At 43.5% G+C, this 26,694-nt stretch overlaps 1 protein-coding gene across 2 annotated transcripts in view; it reads right to left on the bottom strand.

The window, feature by feature from the left end:
• Positions 1 to 13,583, bottom strand: part of PRICKLE1 (prickle planar cell polarity protein 1) — a 119,050-nt gene extending 105,467 nt beyond the window's left edge. Inside the window, exon 1 of one of the 2 annotated variants that reach the window (XM_058743072.1) lies at positions 13,472 to 13,583. The gene's annotated coding sequence lies outside the window, so the exon portion shown is untranslated. The remainder of the gene's footprint in view (positions 1 to 13,471) is intronic. The other variant, XM_058743076.1, reaches the window with a different exon arrangement.
• Positions 13,584 to 26,694: the final 13,111 nt, after the last annotated feature.

The raw sequence follows: 26,694 nt of genomic DNA, 5'->3' as shown, positions 1-26,694 counted from the left end.
CAAGACAAAGAGCGGATAAGAAGTCCAGAAAATTAAGTGACTTATCCAAGATCACATGCAAGTTAGTGATAGAAGAGGCTGTAATTGGGACACCTGGGTGGCCCAGGCAGTTGAGCATCCAACTTCGGCTAAAGTCATGATCTCATGGTTAGTGGGTTGGAGCCCCGTGTTGGGCTCTGTGCTGACAGCTTGGAGCCTGGAGCCTGCTTGGGATTCTGTGTGTCCCTCTCTCTCTCTCTGCCCCTCCCCTGCTCATACTCTGTCTCTCTCAAAAATAAACATTAAAAAAATTGTTTTAAAGGAGAGGCTGTAATTATCTAAAAGCATTTAATATAGAACGAATGTAAACATCAATATTTACAAAACAATAAAACATCATCAAACAATTTTGTAGAAGTCTCAAGTGCTTGCTTATTTTCCCTCTTGCTTTTTTCTTCTTTCTTTCCACAAACTGAGCTACAAACATTCATTTATTTAGGATCTGCCAAACCAAAGCTCCTTAAGAAGGTGCATCTTGAACTAACAGGCAGCTTCTTCAACAGTAAATTGGGAAAATCTCAGTTAAACCTCCACACAAAGATGCAGTAAAGGTAAATGAATTTGCAAGGCTTTGTGTATGTTGGAGGTATTAGTCTTATTAGTAGTAAAGACCCCACCCCCCACCCCAGTCAAAAGATGTAATTTCTGGACAAATAAGTGGGTTCAGCTCCTTAACAGGAGAGCTGACCCAATGCCCATTTAGCCCTGGAACCTGAGACATTAAAATAATAATTTTAAGCAACTAGGTTTCCTAGTAAGCTAGTTGAAATCACTTAGAGGATTAGCTTTTCACCTCTGGAATTTAAGTCAGATGATTTCTTGAGTGAAAGATGGCCCACTGTTAACCCTTGTTTTAACATACAAGGCAACAGCACAAGTCTGTCTCAAGATACTGCCTCTATTTTTGGTAAAGGTTACAGAGTAGCTTGGATACATTATGAAGAGGTAAGTCACATAGCTTCCCTGCTATGAATATTCAATCTTCTATTAATACGATCCATCTGCTATTTGATTACATTTCACTGGTCACTTTGTGGTAGAGGGGAGGGGAGGAGGGGTACTCTGTCAGTCTTTTCCCTCATATTCTTATCATGTTCCTCTGGCTTTATTCAGACAAGGAAGGAAACAGCTCAGAAACCTTACTTGAGCTGCAAAAACAAAACAAAACAAAATGCCCATACAAATCCAAACAACACCTAGAAAAATCTTTGTTCTGAAAATTCACACTCGGATAAAAACAATATACTGGGTTCTCTTTGTCTTTATTTTATATATAACATTAAAGTGGTCCACAAATGCTTATCCGGTAAAATGAGGGTAGCCATTTGCTAACTTTACTATAAAATAAGAACATAAGCATAAAACTCTCTAGCTCGCCCAGCAATACATACTGTTAGATTGGGGAGGAGGTGCCCCAATTTGAAGCGCAGACAGCTCCCTATCTTTTTGCAGTCATTCATTCTGCAGGTGTTTATTAAGCACCTTCTATGTGCCTCTAAGATTGAGGATAAAGCAGGAGACAGCATAGAGACTACTTCATGGAACAGACAGCTATAATAACTAAGTATCTGTCTGATAGTGATAAGTGCTATGGAGAAAAGTCAGCAGGTTGAGCGGTCTCAGGAGTGCTGGGTAATGAGCGGGGCAGGCAAGGGTGCTGCCATTGTATACAGGGTGATTAGGGAAAGCTTCCCCTGTATCAGATGACTTTTGAGCAGAGACCTGAAAAGATGCAGTGAGCTATGATCCCACCTGGACAAACCTAAACTTGTCCTTTTATATTAGCTTGTCAAGTCTAGTCAAACAAGGAGATTAGCTGTGAACTGTCAGAAAAAAGTGAAACTTACAAATAATAAAGCTTTATACAATACTTTGAACCAGCTCTCAATTTATCTCCAATGATCCTTAAACCCTGTTTAGCTACAACTTAATCTTTTTCCTGACTAAAATGCCTCAGAGTATCTCTTCATATAACGGCTAAGAGAGAGAGTTTTCCAGTTACATTGTGCAAACAACACAAGTAGATTAATTCAGGTAGAAATTTCCACTCTAATGTCCTGATTATTTGACTTGGCAATGGACATCCAGTAGGAAAAACTGAGCTGAGGTTAGCTGATTTTGCTACTGGTCATCCTATACAGTGAAAGGTCAAAGGAAACTGGACAGTTATCCAGCTTTTAGAATGGTGTGTTTTTAAGGTCCTTCTTTTAATTACAAATAAAACAAAACCCCACCCACAAAAACGGCAACATATAACATATAACAGCAATGTATAACAACAACAACAAAAAAAAATAAGTAAGCTATGTAAGTATAAATTTCCTTTTTTTTTATTTGTCTATACTATATAGGCACAGCCAGTAGTGATAATGACGGATTTTTTTTAAATTTACTTGCTATTCTACAGCAAGGGTAATAATGGATAATGATAGGAAATAATCCATTTTCAAAGACCAAATAAGAAAAAGCAAAGAAACAAAATGGCTCATAAACTCTTTTAATCAATTTCCATAAAACTATGTAACCAAGAATTTTTCAATGTTTGAAAATAAAACTTTCAGATGCATCACAGTTATTTGAGAAAAACTGAGAGCATACTTATCATATTTTATTAAGACTCTGATTTATCTAGAACAAGAAATATATATACATTTTGGATATGAGCCTCTGTATAATATGGATCTGGACAGTTTTAAAGCACTTCATATGTTATGAAATATATGATATGCATTCATGTCTGTAAAAGAATGAAAATAATTGCTGGCCATAAAAAAATAGTTATAATTAGCTAGCTTACTACACTAATTAAAAAAAAAATAGGAATTGGCATTTCTGTTGTTGAAAGGACGAAGGGCTTAATCAGACACACACTTTATTAAAACATTGTATTGGCAGGGGCACCTGAGTGGCTCAGTTGGTCGAGCCTCTGACTTTGGCTCAGGTCATGATCTCAAGGTTTGTGAGTTTGAGCCCCACACTGGGCTCCCTGTTGTCAGCTCAGAGCCTGTGTCAGGTCCCCTTCCCTCTGCCCCTCCCCTGCACTCTCTCTCTTTCTCTCAAAATAAATGAACATTAAAAAAAAAATTCTCTCTCTTCCTCTGCCCCTCTTCCCTGCTCCTTCTCTCTAAATAAATAAATAATAATAAAAAGACACTATATTGGTAAAAATCTATTGAAGAATTTTGACCTTTGTAATTAAAATGACCATAATTAAAATGTAATAAAATGAGATTTAAAATTGTAATGAAGTTGTAAGTTTGTTAGATGAGCTCTGAAACCTTTATAGCAATTATGGTTGGGTTATGTTTCTCAAACTGATACACATTAGAATGACCACAGAAAACTGCACATTCATTCATTCATTCATTCAACACATACAGGCACCAAAAGGTAAGGACACTTAGTGTTTTTCATAAGATAAACTATTTTTTAACAGTAGGTTAATTACACTTTAAATTATCTGCTCCTTTATTTCCCAACCTCCAGATAACTTTTCAGAAGTGCCTCTGAATTTATTTTTTAAAAATAAATTATTCTTTTTTAAATTTCCCCTTATTGTTTACTTATTTATTAAACTGTTTTTGAATTTGCGTATAGCTGACCTACAATGTTACATTAGTTTCAGGTGTACAACTTAGTTATTCAACTCGTATATGTTATGCCACGCTTATCACAAATGTAGCTACCGTCTGTTACCACACAACGCCATTATAATATCATTGACTACATTCCCTATGCTGTGCCTTTTATTCTTGCGATTTATTCATTCCAGAACTGGAAGTCTGTATCTTCTATTCCCCTTCACCCATTTTGCAACCATCAGCTTGTTCTACTTAGAGATCTGATTTGTTTGCTTATTCATCTATTGTTTTCAGATTCCACATGAGTAAAATCATATGGTATTTGTCTTTCTCAGTCTGATTTATTTTACCTAGCATAATACCCTCTAGGTCCATCCATGTTGTCATAAATGGAACAATCTCATCCTTTGGCTCAGTAATATTCCATTATATTATAATATAATATAATTATATATATTATATATGTATATACATTATGTGTATTATACATACTCACACCGCATCTTCCTTATCCATTCATCTATTGATGGACACTTAGGTTGCTTCCATATCTTGGCCATTGTAAATAGTGCTGCAATAAACACAGGAGTGCATGCGTCTTTTCAAAGTAGTGTTTTGTTTTCTTTGGGTAAATAAATAGCCAATAGTAGAATTATTGGATTATATGGTGTTTCTACTTTTAATTTTTTGAGGAACCTCCATACTGTTTTCCACAATGGCTGCTAATTTACACTCCACTCCTTTTTCTCCACATCCTTGCCGACACTTGTTATTTCTGTATTTCTGAATTTATTTTTTTTTTAATTTTTTTTTTTTAACGTTTATTTATTTTTGGGACAGAGAGAGACAGAGCATGAACGGGGGAGGGGCAGAGAGAGAGGGAGACACAGAATTGGAAGAAGGCTCCAGGCTCCGAGCCATCAGCCCAGAGCCTGACGCGGGGCTCAAACTCATGGACCGTGAGATCATGACCTGAGCTGAAGTCGGAAGCTTAACCAACTGAGCCACCCAGGCGCCCCTCTGTATTTCTGAATTTAAAGCAGTAAGAGCAGTTGTTGTTAATCTGGACCCCCGAAAATAATCGATACACTACGGGATATTCCAAAAGTCTGGAAACAGAAGGAAAATGATATAGTTGTCATGTTGTTTTTCAGATGAACAATTATATCCATTGTTTTTAATTTGGAAAGGTATCTGGAAGGTTGACAAAAAGCATATTGAGCATGTTATTTTGGAACGTAATATTACATTTTCAAAAAGTTTCCTGACTTTCTCGTCTCTCTCTATTTGTCATGTGCCAGGCCATGTTAGGTAGGCATTAGGTATGCAATGGTGAGCAGACATGGTCCCTCCCTCACATTAATTACCAGTAGTATTTACAAGAGCAGAACATAGACCATCCCGAAACTGGGCTACCGTGGTATCTATAAATTTTTGACAGCAACATGAGGAATAAACATAGAGGTAAAGGAAGGAGGGAGAAAGGAAAGAAGGAAAGAAAAGCAGTTCAGCTTAGTAGGATTAGAAACAAAATTTTAGAACTAGAAGGAAATCTTAGAGATCATCTGATTTAGTGGCTCTTAACCACAGCTGTGCATCGAATTACCTACGAACCCTTTTCAGGCTAAATGTGCAAGACCACACTCATAACCTCCTGCCTTAAAATCTTTGTGTATTTGTATTTTGAAAAAGCTGCAAAGACATTTATGATTCAAACCTTTGGTTAATATGTACTGATCCAGCCTAATTCCCTCACTTAAATATGAGGAAACTGAGGCCCAGAGAGGTTGAGAGGCCTCCCCAAAATCACACAGCTATATTACACTCTAATTTTCCTGATTTTCAGAAAGAGACTGGAGAAAAGCTGTCTTTTTTGCATTATTATACCACATCACTATTGTCTATTCCTTTTTTTTTTTTTTTAATGTTTATTTATTTTGAGAGACAGAGAGTGTGAGCCAGGGAGGGACAGAGAGAGAGAGAGACAGTTTCTGAAGCAGGCTCCAGGCTCTGAGCTGTCAGCACAGAACCTGACACAGGGCTCAAACCCACGAACTATGAAATCATGACCTGAGCCAAATAGGACGCTTAACTGAATGAGCCACCCAGGCACCCTAGCACTATTCTTGAAGCTCTGCTCAAGAAGAGACAGGATAAACTGACCAGTACTTGCCAAAAGTTACTGAACCAAAGTAAAAAGCCAGTGTCAATGGGCAAGACAAACATATAAATAGCAAAAGACCCATCATACACCATAGCACGCTGGTTGCTTCCTCCTTAAACAGCCAAGTCAAGCTAGTTTGAAACATTCTCAAATAAATATCATTATTCCTATCAGTTTCTCATGTCAGCACTGCAATGAATAATAATTTTGGGTTTCACAAATAAGGACGGGGAGAAGAGAGTGATTTTTCTGGTTTATTCCTTAAAATTCAGAAGGTCAAAAAAAAAAATTTCTAACACCTCAATATGAAGAAAGACTGGTCTGCCTTTAACAGGTTTGGCAGTACTTAAGGACATGTTTTTGGCTATTAGCCTGGCAAGCTGTTTAAGCTTATAGAAGGCCCACAAAGGAAACTTACATGATTATGTTAACTAAACACAAACATCTTCTCTGTATATTTTATTCCCTCCCTTCACATTCACAAAAACATAAGGGCCAAAGCACTTTAGAATTAGGTGAGGGGAGCAAGTTATTTATCACTTCAGCTCCTTTCTCAAGGCTCGCGTAAATAAGAACTAAGGAACTCAATGAAATTATTCATGTGATCCTTGCAATTAACAAGGCTAAGCATTAGAAAGCAGTTCAAAATTTGTAGGAAGCATATGGATTTTCTTACAAGAAACATCTGTGATTCTCTAAGGTACTTCAGACCTCACTTTATCTCTTTCTAAAAATTATGTAACATGCACATCCTCCAAGCTCCGAACACACTTATTACATAGTCACAGAAGAATTTAAAATGCCGTCTTTTTTTTGACGCACATTAGAATAAGTGTTTCAACACTGGAGCACTAAGCAGTCTTTGCACATAAAATCTAACCGTTCCCTAAATTGTTTGGAAGTGATGTTTTAAAACAAAACAAAATGCCACACTAGCTCTTTTTCAGATCCTAACTAAGGACCTTAGATTATCCAAGCATGTAAATAACATAGTTGGCAATATCAATTACGGTTAACAAGTCCTGAGTGTCTTCAGGAGATTACCATATTATTTGCTTATCAGTGAGATAAAAGGGAAAAAAAAAAGAAGTGCAAATGCTTTTGGTGAAACTGTAACATGGTTTAAATCAGTTCACTATTTTTAGACTGAAAGAGTGGTATATATGCACTTGTATTTGTGTGTGTGTGTGTGTGTGTGTCCAGAAGACAGCATTTTAACTAGGGCAGAGGAGATGGCCAATATAGAAAAGGGTTTTAATAGACTTTCTATTTCAACCATGGTTACTGTGGGCTTTGTCACTATAGCAATGAGCCCTGGTGGGGCATGTATCTGGCAGGCTGGGGTGCTCAGCTGATAAAGCAACATAAACCTCGTTTTACCTCGAGCTGAGCAAATTTCCTCTAAAAAGGAAATTTTTAGAATTAAAATTAATTGCAAGACAGTGTTTCAAGGATAAAGGAGAAGTCTAAGCATCAGTCGGAGGGCACTTCTTCACAAGACACTGCTATATGAAATCGAACCTCACACTTTCTCCTAGATTGTATCAAACGCCTTCACTATCGTTCGTTAAAGGTAGTACCTTGGATTTAGGCAGTAGCCTCCAGGATCTCAATGATTCCTAGCAGCCTGAGTTAATTTCAGCTGTCTCTACAGGGGCTACATGAAACATGGCATTTACAAATTTGGATTATACAGCACTATTTATTACACTATGGAAGATTTCCAAAAATGCCAGAAGAGATGTTGGCATTTATGCAAGTCAACTACTGTTCAACCCAAAGAAGCACTATATTCTATAGGATGTTTTTGCCAGGATTGAAAGAGCCTATGTGAAAACACCTTAATAAGGACCATCTTAGCACCTCAGTTATTGGATACCCTCTAGCTCTAGGTGTTACATTTCAAATGGGCCAACAAACTATCCTGGAAACAGAACCCTCCCCGCCCCCCGCCGCCCGGGTGCTATAACCAATCACTTCACTCCAAGTCCTGAGAGTGTATATTTTCTTATTTTCAGATTTAATAAGTCAGGTATATCTGGTAGCTATTAAAAGATTGAAACCACTACTGTTTTAAAAGGTTTCAGTGTTCAGAAATTTCAACCCCACAGAGGGGGCAGATCTGGAGGGCCTGGTTGCTGCAGAATGGTGGAATTATTTGCTGGTCTCCCCCCCCCTCCCCCACTGCCCCCCACCGCCACCACCGCTCCTTTAAAGAATATTCTTATTGACCTCTCTACTCTTTTAACGTATTTTTAACACATGATCATGGGCTCACAAAAGTAAAATAGAAAAATCTGAAGACAGTATGTCAAATAGTCTCCAGTGACCTAAAAAGATAATTTAAGTTTCTCCACAAGGGGATTTTTTTTTTAATGTTTATTTAATTTTGAGAGAGAGAGAGACAGAGTGGGAGCAGGGGAGGGCAGAGAGAGAGGGAGACACAGAATCTGAAGCAGGCTCCAGGCTCTTAACTGTCAGCACAGAACCCGGTGCAGGGCTCAAGCTCACGAAGAGATCATGACCTGAACCGGTCAGAGGCTTAACCGACTGAGCCACCCAGGTGCCCCTACAAAGATAATCAGAATGATATTTGGCTAAAGAAGAAAGGGGCGGGGAAACCTGAAAACATTAGCTACTTACAGTATGTGATCAGATAACCTCTTCCCTTCTTATTCTTTGGGGAAATCCAAACTACTGTACAATGTTTCTTTAAAATTTCCTTTAATGAAAAGTTCAGTTATGCTTGCTCAAAGCAAAGGGCCATCCTACAAACCAGGACCAATATTGTATCTTGTTAAGTGGTGGCTACTTTATATCAGACTTTTTTTTTAAGGCAACAAAAATGGGGGGGGGGGAGGAGGTGGTTATAAAAAACTTCACAGGAAACCAAATAGCCTTTATTTAAATTAAAAGCAATCACAGCCTGATTCTTGGAACATGCTTCGAAATGCTTTTTGGCATGCAGCTGCTACATGCCGCCAATATTGTGTGTAATTGGAAACATTTCAAACAGAATTGTTACCAAAGTCAAAGACCATAATTGCGAGCTGTGGGATCTGCCTCGGATAAAAGAAGGGCAGCTGAGTGAGAGCACACTGCACTGAGTCGTCTACTTACCGGTCTGCATCTGACTGCAATATTTCCACTGTATTATTGACAAATCTTTCTTTCCAGAAACCCAATGAGAAAAGAAGGAAACAGAGAAGCATACACAAAGCAAAAGCTGGGGAATGCTATAAATCAGCAATTGGGTCAAAACTCTTAGGAGTATATGACTTCAGTTCTAGAACAACTGAAATAACACAGCCCTAACTTTTTTTTTTTTTCCTGAAGTGCAATCCACTAGAAATGAAAGGCACCTCTCCCAAGAGTTGACCCCAAATCTACCAGTGAGAAAAATACAACTGCAGTTTAACTGGTCAGAGGGATCACTTAGGACCAAACTTACAGAAGGCGGGTGGGAAGTTAAGTAAAGTTAAGTGGGACAGGGGTTGGGGGGATGGGGGATGGGGGATAGGGGGTGGGGGGTTGGGGGTGTGGTTGGGGTAAAGTTAGGTAAGGTAAATGAAAGCTGTTTGCTAGTTTACAGCTTTAAGTTTCAAAATGTTTACGCTGGCATCTGCCTTGCTGACATTTTTATTTGTATTTTAAATTTAAAATCTCTCTTTATAAGGAAATGAAGCTGGAAAGGTCTAATCCCTTCAGGATGGGCAATCACTCTTGTTCCTAGAGAGGTCCCTTCAAAAGTGACCAAAATGCATTTGGAATTTAGTCTAAACAAGTGAACAACACAGAAACACAGGAGGAATTATTCCATTTTCTTTGAGAGGTCTGATCCCCTCTAGTAACTGGAAATAGTGCCAGTGGACCACGGGCTCAGGACTGGTTCTTGGAAAAATCGTGTCATTCTGGCACACAGGGAAATGATCCGATTATTCTGTCGTATCTCCACGCCAGAAGCGTCATGACATCAGCATGCTCCAACTTGGAATGTATGCCTCTTCCCACCATCCCTCCTTCGGGAGAGAGGGGAATGAGGGAAACATGGGCTTAGCTGGATCCCCCATTTCCACTGCTCCAAGTGTTCCTTCACCAACACACATGCAGTTACCCTCCTTGACTTCAGTTCAGCACAGCTGCAAACTGAGTGTGGTCTTGTGTTACGGGGTGGTGGTGGGAGCTGAGGGGGTACACTTGTGTCTATGGGAGATGGTGAAGTCCAGAAGTGGGGGGACTGCTGTGGTTCTGGGTGCCATCTCTGTCCCCGTACCCTGCTCTGGAGCGCTGGCCCCACATGCTGCCCGAGGTTTCGAGGAACTGCAACAATACGGGACTTGGCACCTAGATTATTGGACTTTCTTCTTCCAGTGTGTTTGCTCTCACAACAGCCTTCCAAAGATGTTAGTGCACAAAATGAAAATGCTTTGTTCTGTGACCAAAAGAAAAAGCCGTAAGGGTCCCTTAAAACACCAACCAACCAACCAACCAACCAACCAAGAAATCCAATTCATTCACTTTCTTAACACCTCTTTATTATGGAATAATTACATGTGGTTATAAGCAAATTGAATATTCTCACACTAATAAGAGTTAAACAATTGATATTATTTTACAAAAAGTGAGGGGAAAAGAGAGAGAGAGCTATCTTTCCAACAGGAAGGAGTCTATCCTGGTCAAGTGGCATCCTTAACATTTCTATGCACAGATGAGAATCACTTTGACTTTTTAAATTACTTCCCTTCTTTAAAAGGAAAAATCTATTCTTTATGAACTACTTTAACCAGAAAACTGACTGCAATTAACTAGAATACTGGTAATGATAATTTTTTCTGAAAATCATTTCCCATAATATTGGAAAATACAAACTACAGGTTTAGGCCATTAAGAGTTACTTAATTACTGGAAGGTCATTTTTAAAGATTCTCCTTCCATTTCATGAATAATTTGAACATCCCTCATAATATTCAACTCCGTGTTTTGCTTTCAAGGAATTATCAAAGTTTTTAGAAAAATTATTTTATAATGCCACTTTTTAAAACTTAGATTTCAGCTTAATTTTTCAAATCCTTCATTAAAGAAACCTCAAATTTTAACTTTTTCTTTTGTGTCTTTTCAGAATTATCACAGGAGAGGATATTAGTAGCAATCAGACTTTTACCCACATCTGACTCTAAACTTAATAGTTTAGCTATTAACCCTACAAGGTTTTTTTTTTCTTCCCAGCTGATATTAGATTTTATTTGCATGACCAAAGCTGACTCATTGCAATCTCCTTTATTACAGAGACAAATGGTGGTTCCATGGAAGTTGATTATAAAAACACGATAAACTTTTTAAGTTTCATTGGTATTGTTAGCAGAACTGATTGAATCTGTCACTTTAGTAAAATATATAACTTTTCTTAAAAAAAAAACAAACCTGTAAACCAACAGGATCACACAGTGACAAATCAACAGTAAGTACCAAATTAAGGATGGAAAAATTAATTTACTAAACGCATTTGCTCACATCAATATGGCTACCTCTATGTACCATTCAGCTCTTCCCTCCTCCTTTCCTCCTCTCTTCCCCTCCCTCCCTTGATCCTTCCCTTCCCTCCTTCTTTCCTTCCTTCCTAGATTTATTCACAAGAATGAGTCACTATTGTTAGCCATGACTTATTAAAACAGATTTTCGAGTCCATCAGCAAGCGTGCTGACTCTTAACTGTGGGTAATGTCCATTTGTTTCCAGAACCTTAGTTTTAATATGTAGAACACATGCATTGTTAACCTTTAAATCCTCTGTATAAACATTTCTGGAAGGGCTTGTAAAATATCTCCTTCTGTGTTTCCTGACTGGCCAGTTGATGGCAGTTAGAAACCCCCGCCCCCCCCCCCCCCCCCCCCCCACCGTACCAGCAGGTGCTGTATTTTGCTTTCTTCGGGCTCCAGCTGGGTTACAATGACAGATTCCTGTCCCAGGCCAAAACAGCCACCTAGGCTAGGACCCCACTGGAGGCAACCCGAACCAGGCCCCACCAGACAGCAAGATAAATGGCTGCTGTTTAAGTTTAAAATCCCTTGGTGGGAGTAAATATTGTTCCAGGGAAAAAGGCTTGACAAATATTGCGTCATCCTTCCAGAGCTGTCTTGATTAAAGCAGAATCTTTGGATTAAGTTGGTGCTCAATTCAAAATGTATCTATCTTGCTGTCATGGGATTTCCCCCCCTTCCTAGAGTCTGAAAACACATATTGTTGAGGATGGTCAAACAAGACTGCCGCCTCCCCAAGGGGCTGCAGTCCACTCTTGATAATAGAAGGCGGCTGAACACTGACACTTTGCTGAGGAGAATGGAGACAGCAAAGGCTTAGTGGGAAAAGGCCAGTTGTCACCTAAGTGACAGGCAACAGCTGAGCTCACACATCTGGAGCCGGACCAGGGCAAACATCCAGCAACCCTTGCTGGTCTACACCTTGGGCTTGTCTGAAGGGAGAGCAGAAGTTCCCCTTCCTCCAAAAGTACATTAAAAAATAATCTGAGGGTGAAGCACGTCAATTATGTAACACCAGCTGCACACACAGCTGATTAAAATGAAGAGAGAGGGACACGAAACTGTAAGGCATGCTCACGTTCGATTTTGTTAGGTACAAAGCGTCCTGCATCAAATCCATTCTAAAAGTCACATACACATGCATGCTTTTTACAGCACAGATGCATGTGAACCTCTCCGGAGAGGCCACATCTTTCCAGGGGCTTTTTTCCTTTTAGGCAGGTTCCCAGGCTGCGCTCTTCACCTTGTTCATGGCCGCACTTGCCTCCCATACTCTTTAGAAAATCAGCAATCGAACACCTTTGGGTTCTGACTCTGAATCGCCCTCAGGCAGGCTGGAACTCAGTGCGGTGCCATCCGTGTGTCGTTCTTCAGGCTCCTGAAGACAATCTGTGGGCAATTACCCCCAAGGCCCCCCAGATAATATGGCACTGCCGATGGTCACTGGCGATGTCGTTTGTTTTTCTTAGAGGGCAATGAAATTTTAACAGCTTTCTGCTGCATCCCGAGTCCCGGCCCTGCTAATAATTAACATGCCCAGTTTCTCCAACTTTTTTTCTGCCGAAAAGGGAGGAAGACGCTCCCATTCTTTTCCAGGGACGTGCTACCTTCAGAAAATACCTTTGTCGAGGATGGGGGTGGGGGGGCGCGGGGGAGCCGAAGGATCCCTGCCGAAAAGCAACCGGCCCTTCCCGCAGAGCCTTGGGAGGGAATCAGCACCCTCCCTCCGGACGCCAGTAGGTGACAGGAGATCCCAAGCGGCGGACACACGCCGACGCACCCTCGCCTCCCTGCGCCCCTCATCGCCCCGACTCTGGGGCCACTGAACGGGTTTCCACGTAGGAGAGAATCAGGGGAAGAGTTGGTAGTGATGCAGCAAACCGGAGGCATGCGGACAGCCTATCTGAAGCCCTGTCGGTGCTGCAACCTAGTATCTGCTTTCACCGTCTACACAGCCCAACAAGCAGATTATGCCCTTCTCCCTTGCTGTCTGCTCTGCCGGCCCAGCCTGGATGTCACAGCACAGCACCCCCCCCCCCCAATCTCCCGCAGTGACCCCGTGGGTGCCTAGCCCTTCCCGTCCGGCGCTCGCCCCCCACTGCCGCGCCGCAGCCCCTCTGCAGAGCCGGCGGGAGCCGGGCTGCCACTCACCCCGCGCGAGGCAAAGAGCGGTCGGCTGGACGGTCCTCCGCGCCGCGGCAGGTCTGCGGTGCTGCGGTCCGCGGCGTCAGGGGTGGGCGAGGGCGGGCAGCCAGCGAACCATCCAGAGAGCCCGGCAAGTCGCCGCGCCGGCCGCGGGGCCCCTCGGGGAAGTCAGCGCAGGCGGCGCGCGGCGGGCATGTTCCGGGGCGCGCTGTCGGGCGGCGGCGGCGGCGGCCGCGGAAGGCGGCGCTCGCAGCGGGCTGCAGGCAGAGTGCGCTCCGACTCCGGAGCCCCGCGCCGCGGCGCCGCCGCGCACCCCGCCCTCGGCCTTCGGGGCCCGGCGGGAGCGAAAACGCGGAGCGCGGACGCCGCCGCGGGATCCAGGCCGCTCGGCGCGCACCCACGCGCGCCCCGGCTCGGCCCCGAGCGGCGAGGTCGGTGCCCGGCTCCGGAGGGCGCGCGGGCGCGGGGCGGCGCGGCCGGGAGTGCGTGCGGCTGGGCCGGCGGCGAGCTGGGCAGGACCCGCTGGGCGAGCAGCCGGCGGCGCGGAGCTGGGGGCGGGTAAGCTGCGAGATGAAGTTCACCCTGGCGCAGCCCAGGTTCTCAAGTGCAGCTCGCTCTTCTCCTCCGCCCCGCCCCCGATTTTATGCTCCCTCCCCCTTTTTTTAAACCAACAATCCTGATGGATTGAAAGACAGGAAGGGGTGACGCGGGGGAAAAGACAAACCCAATTTCCTCTGATCAAACGGTTTGGGGATTGCCTATTTGGGTCTCTCTTCACTTGGCGTGTGTGCTGGGGAAAGGGGTAGTTAATTAAACTCTTAGATTCCTTCCGGCGCGCCTCGCCTCGCCTCGCTGGGGACCCCCTTGGACTCGATCCTATCTCGTGTAATCCTGCAGGCTGGGCTGCCTGGGCCTGGGAGCAAGAAGCCGAATGTTCAGCCTCTAGTTTTTTCCCTTCCCCTCCTCGACGGTCCTAGCATCTCAAAGAAATTCCCCAAGTGTGGGGGGCTCATGTGAGAACCTGAGCTCACCCCAATGTCCAGAGCCTGACCCAAGTTAGCGCGTCTTACTTTAGAGTCGTTTTCAGAGTATTAATTTGATCACGAGGATCATTTTTTCATTGGCCAACTACTCTCCAGGTTTTCTCTCTGCCCGATTCCCAGGGTTGGGCTCTCAGGCACTTTCTCCCAGGGTGTACTAGGCCTGTTTGCAAGTTCTGCCCTGACATTTGTGTCCCCTTAGAACCTCTCACCATTTCCAGTTCCAGATCAGTGGAGTCACACACCCATGTGGGTACGATTTCCCCCGAGGTTGCAGAGGGCAGACTCCATGGCAGCTGCTAACCCCCAACTTGACAGGTGTCTCTGTAAAGCTGGACTTTGTTGATCTCTCAACCCCTGTCACAACCCTCTAGGATACTGTATCATCTTCCAGGAAGACGAAGATGTGTGTGTGTGTGTGTGTGTGTGTGTGTGTGTGTGTGCGGGGGGGGGGGTGTTGTAAGAAGCATTTTTATTCCTTTAAGAAAAATCAAAATTGCCAATTTCAGAATTTTTCAGAGCACCGAGTCTCCTGGATTTTCATTGGAAGTGAAGCAAGGGACAACTCAGCAAAAATAGCGCCGATGAAAAAGAGGATGTAAGGAAATAACATCTAAAGGCAAAGGGAGGAGGAAATGGTACAAATCTAGGGAAAGGTTTCGCCTTGGCACTGTGCTCTGTAATTCCAAGTCTGACTCACATCTCCTACACTACAGAAACTGTCTCCCTTCTAGATACACAGGATGAGTTTCTAATTCTTTGAGCACAGATCACTCAGGAAACAAGGCTGTTGCTTTTGAAATAACTCCACTTGCTTGTGGTGCTTGTAACTGATGGGAATCTGAAGGGAAACAACCTAGGCTTTCTTGCCCCTTGGCATTTTATTGGAGTTAGCTTTTAAGTTATGTCTGTTTATCTTGCCATGGTTACAAATGCTTCTATTAAGCTATAAACTTTTAGCTTCTCTCTAACCTCCAGAACTGCCCAAGAAGACTGACAAGGTGATTTGTTTCACCCATGGAGGTAGTAAAATTAGTACTTTTATTTTTTTTTTTTTTAATTTTTTTTTTTCAATGTTTTTTATTTATTTTTGGGACAGAGAGACACAGAGCATGAACGGGGGAGGGGCAGAGAGAGAGGGAGACACAGAATTGGAAACAGGCTCCAGGCTCCGAGCTGTCAGCACAGAGCCCGACGCGGGGCTCGAACTCACAGACGCGAGATCGTGACCTGGCTGAAGTCGGCCGCTTAACCGACTGCGCCACCCAGGCGCCCCAAAATTAGTACTTTTAGAGGCAGAGAGTCCACTCTCTTTGCTAGTATCTGTGGGTGTCTATCTGTCTATTGTCTCAATCAAGACCTTCACATGAAAGCACTTTCCCAACCAAATGAGTGATGCAGGAGAATAGAATCCATGGAGGATGGAGCAGAGAATGCGTCACTCATACTGTGGCGTCTTCACGAGAAAGTCCTTTTCAGTGGACCAGCAGGCATTTGTAGCAGGCAGAATTGGGTATGTAGAAGCTCATGGAGAGAATATTTGTAATGCCTGCACTTGGACTTCCCCACTAATTGGGGGAAATGCTACTTTCTTATGCTAAGAGATGAATCTGTTATCAGAGGACTTATAACTCTATGATGACTCCACAAAGGTGTTGTTTACTTGAGCATCAAACATGTTGGGCATGGCAGGGCATCCACAACTGTTCCCTCCAGAGGCTTACTTCCTCTCCAGACAGTGTGTCGGGCAGCATATTTTGGATTCAATGAAAATGTGAATGCTTGGTCTTCAACCAGGACTCTCCTAACACTACTTTGGATACTGCATGTGGTGATTTGTCATCAGAGAAATCTGAATTCAAATCCCAGCCCCACTGCCCACCAAATGCAGCCCGGGAAATGCAGTTAATCTTGAGGTGATTCTTAGTTTCTTCATTTGCAAAGGAGGAGAGTAATAACTACCTCAGAGAACTTTAGGGGAGGATTGAATGCTAGGTGTGCAGAAAAGACTCAATAGATGGAAAGTTTGTATAACGCCACAGCCACTCTTCTCTACACTAGGGTCCGTGAAAAATCCTACAAGTGGGAAAAAAAGCATTTTAAAACTTAATAGAAAAAAGCATTCTTCATTGTGGAGTATTGGGTTGCTTCTGGGTCTTTTGTATTACTGGTGTTACTTTCTTTGCCTTTACAAACCAACATGGTACCATACCCTTTATAAGCAAATAAATTCACTTAGGGAATGTTTACTTTTCTTTTACAGCCTTGATAACAAACGGATCTTTTTTTTTTAAGTTTATATATTTTTTTGAGAGAGAGAAAGAGAGAGAGACAGAGCACACACACGGGGAGAGGCAGAGAGAGGGGGACAGAGGATCCGAAGCAGGCTCCAGGTTGTCAGCACAGAGCCCGATGTGGGGCTCGAACTCATGAACCACGAGATCAGGACCTGAGCTGAAGTTGGATGCTTAACTGACTGAGCCACCCAGGCACCCCACAACTGTATTTTTAAAATGATAGCTTGATGCATTAAACTGTGTCCTCCAGAGATTCATCCATTGAAGTGCTCACCTCTAGTACCTCAGTATGTAATCTGGTTTGGAGGTACAGTCTTTGTAGAGATAATCAGGTTAAAATGAGGTCAGTAGGGTGAGCCCTGATCCAATATGACTGGAGTCCTTATAACAAGGGGAGATTTGGAAACAGACATGCACACAGGGAGACCACCAGGTGAATATGGAATGGAGGCAAAGTTAAAGGTGATGCATCTGCAAACCAAGAGATCACCAGAAGCTAGATGAGACACATGGAACAGATTCTTTCTCACAGCCCTCAGAGGAACCAAGCCCTGCTGACACTGTGATCTCAGACTTCTAGCCCCCAGAACTATGCTACAATAAATTCCTGTTGTTTAAGGCACCCAGTGTGTGGGGTGTTGTTATGGCAGCCTCAGCAAATGAATGCAATATGCAACCAAGTCATGCCATTGAATATCTCTCGGCTCACAGAAGAGTGCTATCACGCAAAGATGAAAAGTTCTCGACAGCTTAGGCCCCAAGCTCGGACCTTAAAAAAGCAAGAACCGGACAGTGTTGGCAGGCTCTGTTTGGTTCCCAGGTCTGTTTGATTCCTAGGCTTTGCTTGGTCCCTGTTCCCTGTGTTTGCCCACAACTGGGACTCCTTTCCGTGACCTGAAGACTCAGCTCCACTCAGTGTTTCCAGGGCAAACCTGTTTTGACTCTTTAATGAAGGTCATAGGCTGGGGCGCCTGGGTGGCTCAGACGGTTGAGCGTCCGACTACGGCTCAGGTCATGATCTCGCAGTTTGTCAGTTCGAGCCCCGCGTCAGACTCTGTGCTGACAGCTCAGAGCCTGGAGCCTGGTTTGGATTCTGTGTCTCTCCATCTCTCGGCCTCTCCCCTGCTCATGCTCTGTGTCTCTCTGTCTCTCAGTAATAAATAAACGTTAAAAAAAAATTTAATGAAGTTCATAGGCTTAGCTGTAAGGCATGTTCCCCTGCTAGAAATTCTACATAGGTTTCCTAGGTTGAGTAAACCCTCCTGTATTAGCCTAAAAGATCCCTCATATTTGTACTCTATCTCTCTAGTTATTTTCCTACCAGTCCCCACCCTTGTTTGCTCTAAGCATATTAAAGTATTTACAATTCTTCAAAAGCATTAAGCTATTTTATGCCTCTGTGCTTTGAACATACCTAGAATGTTACCCACTGGTAACTGCCCTCTTTAATAGCTAACTCCTGCTTATCCTTTAAAATTCAACTGAAGCATTACCTTCTTGATTGTCCATCCATATGCATATTGTTTTGTCTGTCTAGCATCTATTTCTCCTTTGCAATGCCCAGATTTTCTTTGGAGAACCATTTTCGCCCATTGCGATGCCTATGGTTGCCTTGGGGACTCACCCCTGGCTTTGTTGTTTGGAGTGTGTGATTAAGACTGGAAAATTAGGGGCCTGGATCCTCCTAATCAAAAGATTGGTCCAGGGATGGGCATATGACCCAGGATAGATCCTGGCATCTTGCAGGAACTTTTAGGAGTTTGACAACAACAAAGTCAACAAATACTTATTGAGCATTTATATAATAGTGACCTCTTTGCTGGAAATTTAATAATAAACCAAACAGACAAAGTTTTTATCCCTATCGCTCTTCTTTGAGCCCCTGGATCAAACCTTGCCTGAAAACAAACTACCACTGAGTTTTTCAGATTAAATTGATATTTTGTTGTTGTCTTTGAAGCCAGTTTGGGGTTTAAGTGACTTGCAAATTAAAGAATACTAACTGGTACATTCCCTTCACCATTTAGATGCTACATTTCTCTGTTCAACTTTCTACTCTTTTATCACATCATTTGTTTATTTGATTAATTATACCTGATCTTATTCCAAAAAGAGTTAAGCCCACTTACAATTAAGCAACAATAACATATGGCAAGTGAACTTGAAATTGTAATTTGAAAGTAAGTATGAAATGAGAAACAGAAATGAGACAAATTTATAAAATGAATTCCATAAAGAGTGGCACACAATTTAGCTTTCAGGTTTCTAGCAGCCAATATAACAAGGGTATCATAATTCTTACACAATTGAAAATGTGTCTAAGATAAAATACTCCTTTTAGGAGAAGCACAACTATTGCTAACTCAAAGAGCAGGAGGAAGCACCCAGAGCAGGTCATCATGAATAAGGCTCTAGAAAAATGATGTACAGTATCCTCAACAACATCCTCACAGAGTACATGACAATGCGTTTCTTGGGGCTGCTGGTGAGAGCATCTGTCAATTCGTGTCTCAGAAAATTCATTTTTTTCAGAAAGAGTAATTTAATTCACTTCACTTTGTGACAGGCACTTCACAGAGTATATGACAATCACAAGGAAGTTGGTAGTCCAAAGTGTTCTGGTAGGGCACAGCAGAGGTAAGCCACATAGCTGGAGGGGATAGAGGTAGGGTCAGGGAAGGCTTCCTGGGAGAAGAGGCACCTGAAAGGTGAACTACCTAGGGAAAGGTATGTGTGTGTGTGTGTGTGTGTGTGTGTGTGTGTGTGTCCATGGTCGACCAATTTAGTTAGAGGGAACATCATGTGTAAAAGTGAGGGTGTGGTGGATCTGAGAAACTGAAAGATGTCCAGTCTGGCCGCAGTTTGCGGGACAAGGGGAGAGCAGTGATGGAGGCCTGGATGAGCCTGGGGAGATGGGCAGAGGCTGCGTCATGAAGAAGCTTTGGTGGGGGAGGCTGGTGAGTTCAGTTTTGGATATCAAGAGAAGGTAACCCTCCAAACTGACTAAGAAGCCAAAGATCTAGGAATGAGCGAGGGAGGACGTGGTGTGAAAGAATTCAAGAGCAGAGGGCATTTCAAGAGCAGAGTAGTACCTAGCCTCTTCTGCTAAATTTCAGACCACCCAGAACAAACTGTGCTCCATGAAGCCCTAATAGTTCTATCGAACATCTAAATTAGAGGTTTGCAGGAGGCCCTCTGAGGTCCTGAAGGGTGGGCCTTGGGGACCTCAGGAAGGTTCTGCAGTTGATAGTAGCTGTATAAAGTATAATGGCTAATCTGCGCGTGTCCTTCAGGCAATCCTCCATAAATAAATATGCACCAGGCTTTTGGGAGTTTGGCCAGTAGTGATCTTGAAATTATCATTCCTTGGCGATACTCAACCACTCTCTGCTGCTCATTTAAAAAGGAATTATATGTCTGGGGCACCTGGGTGGCTCAGTCAGTTGAGCGTCTGACTCTTGATTTGGCTCAGGTCAGGATCTCATGGTTCACGGAATTCGGCCCCTCCTCGGGCTCTGTGCTGACAGCGCAGAGCCTGCTTGGGATTCTCTCTCTCTCCCTGTCTCTCTGCCCCACCCCTGCTGTCCTCTCACTCTCTAAATCAGTCAATCAATCAATCAATTCCTTAAAGAAAAAAGAGTTAAATGTTTTAACAGTCAGCTGAGCCAAACTGTGAACATTGATCATCTCTTATGAAAACTGCCCCAGGATATATGCAAGAATCCAAGATCACTTCAAAGGTGAGTGGGAGCAAGATGATGGGTTAGGGTCCGCTCCTTTGTCAGAGCAATCTTTGTAATCTTCCACCTGTTGTCTCTACTGCTGGTCTGCTCCTTGAGGAGCAGTTGTGACTTCACTGCCTTGCACAGAGACTGGAAGAGAGTAGGTGCTCAGTATACACAGAACAGTAAGTGACTACTGGGCTCTCAATAGAGGGAGCGAAGGAGTGAGTGGGGGACAGATAGAGCTGGTCAGCACATGCCTAAGGTGATCCAGACAAGGCTAGTGTGGTCCGCAGTCTACAGGAACGCAGGGGCAGGCATTTGGGCAGTAGAGACAGCCACGGATGGGGAGGCAGTGGGCCAGGTGAAGCGGCAATTAGGGTTTGGGGCAGGGTCTCACCTCCCAGGAAGAGGGAGTGTTAGATTGTCAGCATTCAACCAAAGGAGCTGGAGTTCAAGTGTGGACCAGAGTCCCAGTGACCAAATTAGAAAGCGGGGTGAAATCCAATGGTATCTACCCATGGTGGGGCATGGCTGCTGCTGGTAGGATACCCAGAGTAGATACCTCGCTTTGGGGAACAAGATTAATTGGATCTCCACCGCCAAAATGGAGAGGCTGAGACTGGAGGATAGACTGGTGTTTGTGTATTTTGGTTCTCTGATTCTGTCTTCCTTATTTATACTTCAAACCAAACACGATCGATTTTACATACTTGTGAGTATGAGAAAGAGAGAGAAAGAAGAAAAATAAATGTCCTTTTCGCTCCCAGCTATTATCCCTATTCTATTTCAAATCTTCTTAGTGCAATGTAGAGACACAACTAATTTATTCACTTTGACAGCTTATAAAAACTTAAGAGAGTGACATGATGGCTTCTAATGACCTTCCTGGAAATGTCTTGAGTTAAATGGTGCCTCATTTTCTCTTTTTTTCATCAAAAAGGAACTTTGGAGCTTTTAGTTGAATCACTGAAGGACCATTAAAATCAATCCTCTGCCTCTCAAACTCTAGATCTTGGGTCTGACTACATATTCTCTCCTTTTTATAAAATGTTGCAATTCTTGCTTCAGAATGTTGCTTATTCTTTTGACCGTGGGCTTGGAGATTTCCTATAGATAGCACATAGTGTTCCATAAATATCTTCAAGAATGACCTGCAATGTCTAAATTAGCTTTTTCCCTCCCTCATGCTTTGGCTGGGGCAGGAGTTTCCAGATGTCAGAGTTTAAATAACTCCACAACTCCTGCTCATGGCCACCCCCCCTCCATAAGCCAACTCCCAACTTCCACCCTGAGCCCAGAATTTGTGGGGCATTAAAGTAAAACAAAACTTAAGCAAGCGTAAGAAAAAAAAATTACATGCTCAGTAGTGTGGCTATGGGCTGTAAGTGTGAAAAAGGAACAACTTTCACATAGAGCTTGCTAAACTTACGGTCCATCATCTGGAGTTTGAGATGGGAAGGGGGAACCCGTTGAATGGTGCACTACGTGCCATTTCTGAGCAGAAAAAAACAAAAGGAAACAGTAGCCTTATGCTCACCCACTCTGAAAATCCAGATCCGGAGTCACGGAAGGGGGCGGGAGCATCCTGGAGCCACATTCCTGATCCCTTGGGAACTGGCTTCCAGGCCAGCACCCTGCACCAGGATGTGGTTTTCGGGTGAGTGAGAGCCACCAATGGGCTTCGAAGTTAGCCTCTTTTGTTAGTGTGCCTACCTTGTGACTAGAGCACACTCTCCTCTACATCACTGTCCTAACGCATTAGCAGAATAATGTGTCACTCATGATGTGACTGAGTGCGACGTAGAAAGGAAATTAGTTTACTACCTCCATTAGGTTAAAAGGCAAACGGGGGACTACACCGATAATCTAACGGCAATATTTTAATTTTCAGGGTTAGTTACCTGACAGGAGATTTCTCTTTTAATTTAGCTTTCCATGTTGTGTAATAATGAAGTTTAAGGGGCCTCACAGAGAAACAGAGGAAATTAGGGTGCCAAGCAAATTAACACACTTAATCCTTTTTATAGAGTTTCAGAGTTACAACCCACTCTTGCTAAAAAGTACTATTTCAGCCACCGAAGCAGAATAATTCAATATGAGAAAAAGAAAAAAAGAAACGCCCCCCAGAGAAAGGAGCTGGAAATGAAGTCAAAGAATCGGGAGTACATTTTCTCCACATAAGTGACTCAAGATGGTGAGATCCCAGCGCATGCTTCTGCGTGGCATTTGAACTTCGTATTTTCCAGTCGTATGAAATCTTGTCTAATCTGAAGTTGGAGTTGGCCTGTGAGACTGTTGCTCTCTCACTCTCTCCCTGCATCGTTAGAGTAGGCAGGCAATCCTGTCAGCAGGGCCTGAGAGAAATGTGAGTACGGTGGGGTGTTCATGGCTTTGTTCATCGAGTCACCGCAAGAATCAGGAAAGGTGTGTGGGAGACAAGCGTAGGGAGGAAAAGGAGAGAGGGGGGGTAATTCTCAAAACACAGCCGAAGGAGAGGAAGTTCTTGTCCTAGTCTCGGCAGATATACGCTGATACTATTTTCTCCCCACGGTTGAGGTGGATGAGTCCGTCAGGGAAGCACTCTTCATGGGAGCAGTCATTGGAAACAGAACTAAGTCACCTGACTTCACAGTGCAAGTGCCGATCAGTGGACGTGGCACTTGGCAAGATGTTACTACCGTTACTATTATTATTATTATTATTATTATTATTTTTTAACGTTTATTCATCCTTGAGAGACAGAGCATGAGTTGGGGAGGGGCAGAGAGAGGGGGGACACAGAATCCGAAGCAGGCTCCAGGCTCCGAGCTGTGAGCACAGAGCCCGTCGCAGGGCTCGAGCCACGAGCTGTGAGAGATGGTGACCTGAGCTGAAGTCGGACGCTGAACCGACTGAGCCACCCAGGTGCCCTATTGTTACTTATTGACATTATTTTTATTCAGGTCTTGAGGGTTCACTCTGGAGGAGTGCATTTTCTTTCCTTTCCTCTTTTTTTTTTTTTTTTACATATTTATTTACTTTTGAGATAGAGAAAGAGAGAGTGAGAGAGAGAGAGAGCACAAGCACGCAAGTAGGGAAGAGGCAGAGAGAGAATCTCAAGCGGGCTCTGAGCCGCCAGCACAGAGACCGATGTGGGGCTTGAACTCACGAAGCATGAGATCATGACCTGAGCGGAAATCAAGAGTCAGATGCTTGGGGCGCCTGGGTGGCGCAGTCGGTTAAGCGTCCGACTTCAGCCAGGTCACGATCTCGCGGTCCGTGAGTTCGAGCCCCGCGTCAGGCTCTGGGCTGATGGCTCGGAGCCTGGAGCCTGTTTCCGATTCTGTGTCTCCCTCTCTCTCTGCCCCTCCCCCGTTCATGCTCTGTCTCTCTCTGTCCCAAAAATAAATTAAAAAAAAAAAAAAAAAAAAAAAGAATCAGATGCTTAACCGACTAAGCCACCCAGGTGTCCCTTCTTTTTCCTTGTTAAATTTGATGCTGAAATTGATGTAAACTAACAGAGTACCATAGATGACTCCCTGATTTAGGAGCATCATAAGTTGGGGCAGTTAGTATTGTCAGTATTTCAGCGGTCCGTTCTTTCCCTTGTCTGCTATGCGTGAGGTTTGCTAACATATCAGCAATGTGGTGTCAAAGCTTTTATCATCTCTCTTCCTCACCTGGTGCTTCACATGCCTGATTTGATAATATTTGACAGGCTTTGCGTGTTGTAAAGTTCTGATTAGATTGTTGGCCCTTAGAGGGCAGGGGTCATTTCCAATCTTTCTTTATATCCCTCACATACACCTATGTCCTTGATAATGTGCCTGCACATCCTCTGAATGCAATAAATATTGGTCGATTACTCGTATTTAGTAAGTATGTAGTTTCACCTCCTCATTATACTCTGATGCAAAATCAAAGCTTTTAGATCTTGGAGCACCTGGGTGGCTCAGGTCATGATCTCACGGTTCGTGAGTTTGAGCCCCACATCAGGCTCTGTGCTGACAGCTCAGAGCCTGGAGCCTGCTTCAGATTCTGCGTCTCCCCCCCTCCCACCCCCTCACTCTCTGCCCCTCCCTGGCTCACACTGTCTCTCTCTCAAACATAAAGAAACATTAAAAAAAAAAAAAAAAAAGCTTTTAGATCTAGAAGGGGCCGTTAGTCCAAACATCTCCTTTTATAGAGGAGGAACCTGAGGAGAAAGAAAAAAAAAAAAATCTCACAGTCACATGGCACAGTGGGGATTAGAACTGGGCTGTCAGACTTCTACTTTTTTCTTTTGTTCCCAGTTGGAGAAACTGGTGTCATTCAGTAAAGTTCAAGAGATGAGGGGCTGGCTGGTACAATGAATTAGAGGCATAAGTCATGGGCTTGTAAGTACTGGTCTCAGTTTTGTGTATAATAACTATTATGTAGGCATAGTGCAAGACATTCCGCTTAATACCAAAGGCTAATACAAATGCTTCCCTGCCTTTATGTGAGACGGAGGGAATGTTCCCCTAAGAGTAGCTCCCAGGCAGGAGCCTAGATAGAAAGAAGAGAGCAAGGCAGCAAAGATTCTATCTGCTTGCTTTCCTACCCCAGGGCTGCCTTGCGTGGTTTTCTGTTTCTTTTTAAGTAGCTAATTCAACCTGAGGCCTGTGTTGCCTGGTTTTCTAAATTTCTTTTTAAGTAGCTAATTCGGGGTCCACTAGCCATAGGGGAAATATTCTATTCCTTAGCTACAATCTAAAGATGAACATACAGGATGGCTTTTTTCCGTTTGCGCCCCAAATACTGTCTCCCCTTGCTCCCTCTCTCCCCCTTTTCCTTCTGAGAACATTTATTGATCACCTACTGTATGCTGAGCACAATGCTAGGCAGCCAGTGGGGAAATGACTACAAAAAAGACAGTTGTCCTGCTTTGGAGCTCACAGTTTCATCAGGAAGACACATGTCATAAATATTCACCCCACAGTGAGGGAAATGCTGAAAGAGGCGTCTGGCAAATGTTAATGGAAGCAGAGAGCAAAGGAAGGGGCAAGGAATGACACCTGTGAGGTCAGGCGAGTGTTTCCCAGGAAGTGACAGAGTCTTCATCAAGGAGCTACCGTGGAGGAGGGGCGGGTTTCGGTGGAAGAGAGATGTCCCTCGGAGGGGGCAGTGTGTGCAGACACAAGCAAACGCCAGAGGAAATGGCATGTGGAGGAGCCCAGAAGTAGTTTGGCATGGTGGAAAATAGGCAGTTGTGTGCAGGAGAGCTGACAGACCAGGCTGGAAAGCAGGAATCAGAAATCGGAAGGACGCTGGTGCTGTGCTAAGGAGTTTATATTTTTTTTTTTAGCTTACGGTGACAGGGAGGAAGGAACCAGTGGAGCAGAAACTGACTAAACTAATGTCCTTTTCCTCAAAGTACCACAAGTCGCCGAATATAAATGGCACTGCTGAAGAAAAGAAAGTACATATCTGGGCTCATTTCATTTTCCTGTAAAGATGAAAATCGGTTCTTGGAGATAGCTTTTGCTTTTGCAGTTATTAGCCTTCTCCAAGTGGCTTGCAACAGTACTTTTATAAAGCAAATCATATTTTTGGTTGATTTAAAGTGTGGATTCAATGCTAATGAAAGGGCAATGGACTGGGAATTATGGGGGCATGGGTCCTGGGTCCAAGTTCACCATTGATGAGGGACAGTGCCAATCTTCTCTGGCCTGTCTTTCCCAGTCATCAGGTCAAGGGAGGGGAGCAGGGGCTTTGCAGGGGTCTTTCAGCACGAGGATTGGAGTGTGTGACTTTGGGTATGTGTGTGGGGTGTGTATGTATTTGTGTATTTATACCTAGCCTAATTCCAGTAAGAATTGCTAACTTTTAATTTTGCCACATAAGGACGGTATAAAAATAAACACAGCAAAGCAAAAACAATCTAGCAATCGCCACCAAAAACAGGGAAGGGAATAATAGCAGAATAAAGGACAGTCTTCTAAGTTGTCATTGTGCCTTCTTATTGAAATTTTATTCACATTTTTGGTAGATAATGCAGGCATAAGTTTCAAAATTCAAAAGGTAAAACATGTATATGATAAGAACATCTCCCTCTCACCCCTTGTCCTAGCCACCCAGTCTTCCCTGCCAGGTGCTGTGCTTTCTAGCTGCCAAGATAAAGTAGGAAATATGACAATTTGCAAAGCCCTCAAGGATCAAGGTTTATC

The sequence above is a fragment of the Neofelis nebulosa genome, chromosome 8 (genome assembly GCF_028018385.1).
Source record: "Neofelis nebulosa isolate mNeoNeb1 chromosome 8, mNeoNeb1.pri, whole genome shotgun sequence".
NCBI classification, from domain to species: domain Eukaryota; kingdom Metazoa; phylum Chordata; class Mammalia; order Carnivora; family Felidae; genus Neofelis; species Neofelis nebulosa.
This window is presented reverse-complemented; position numbering and strand designations above follow the sequence as displayed.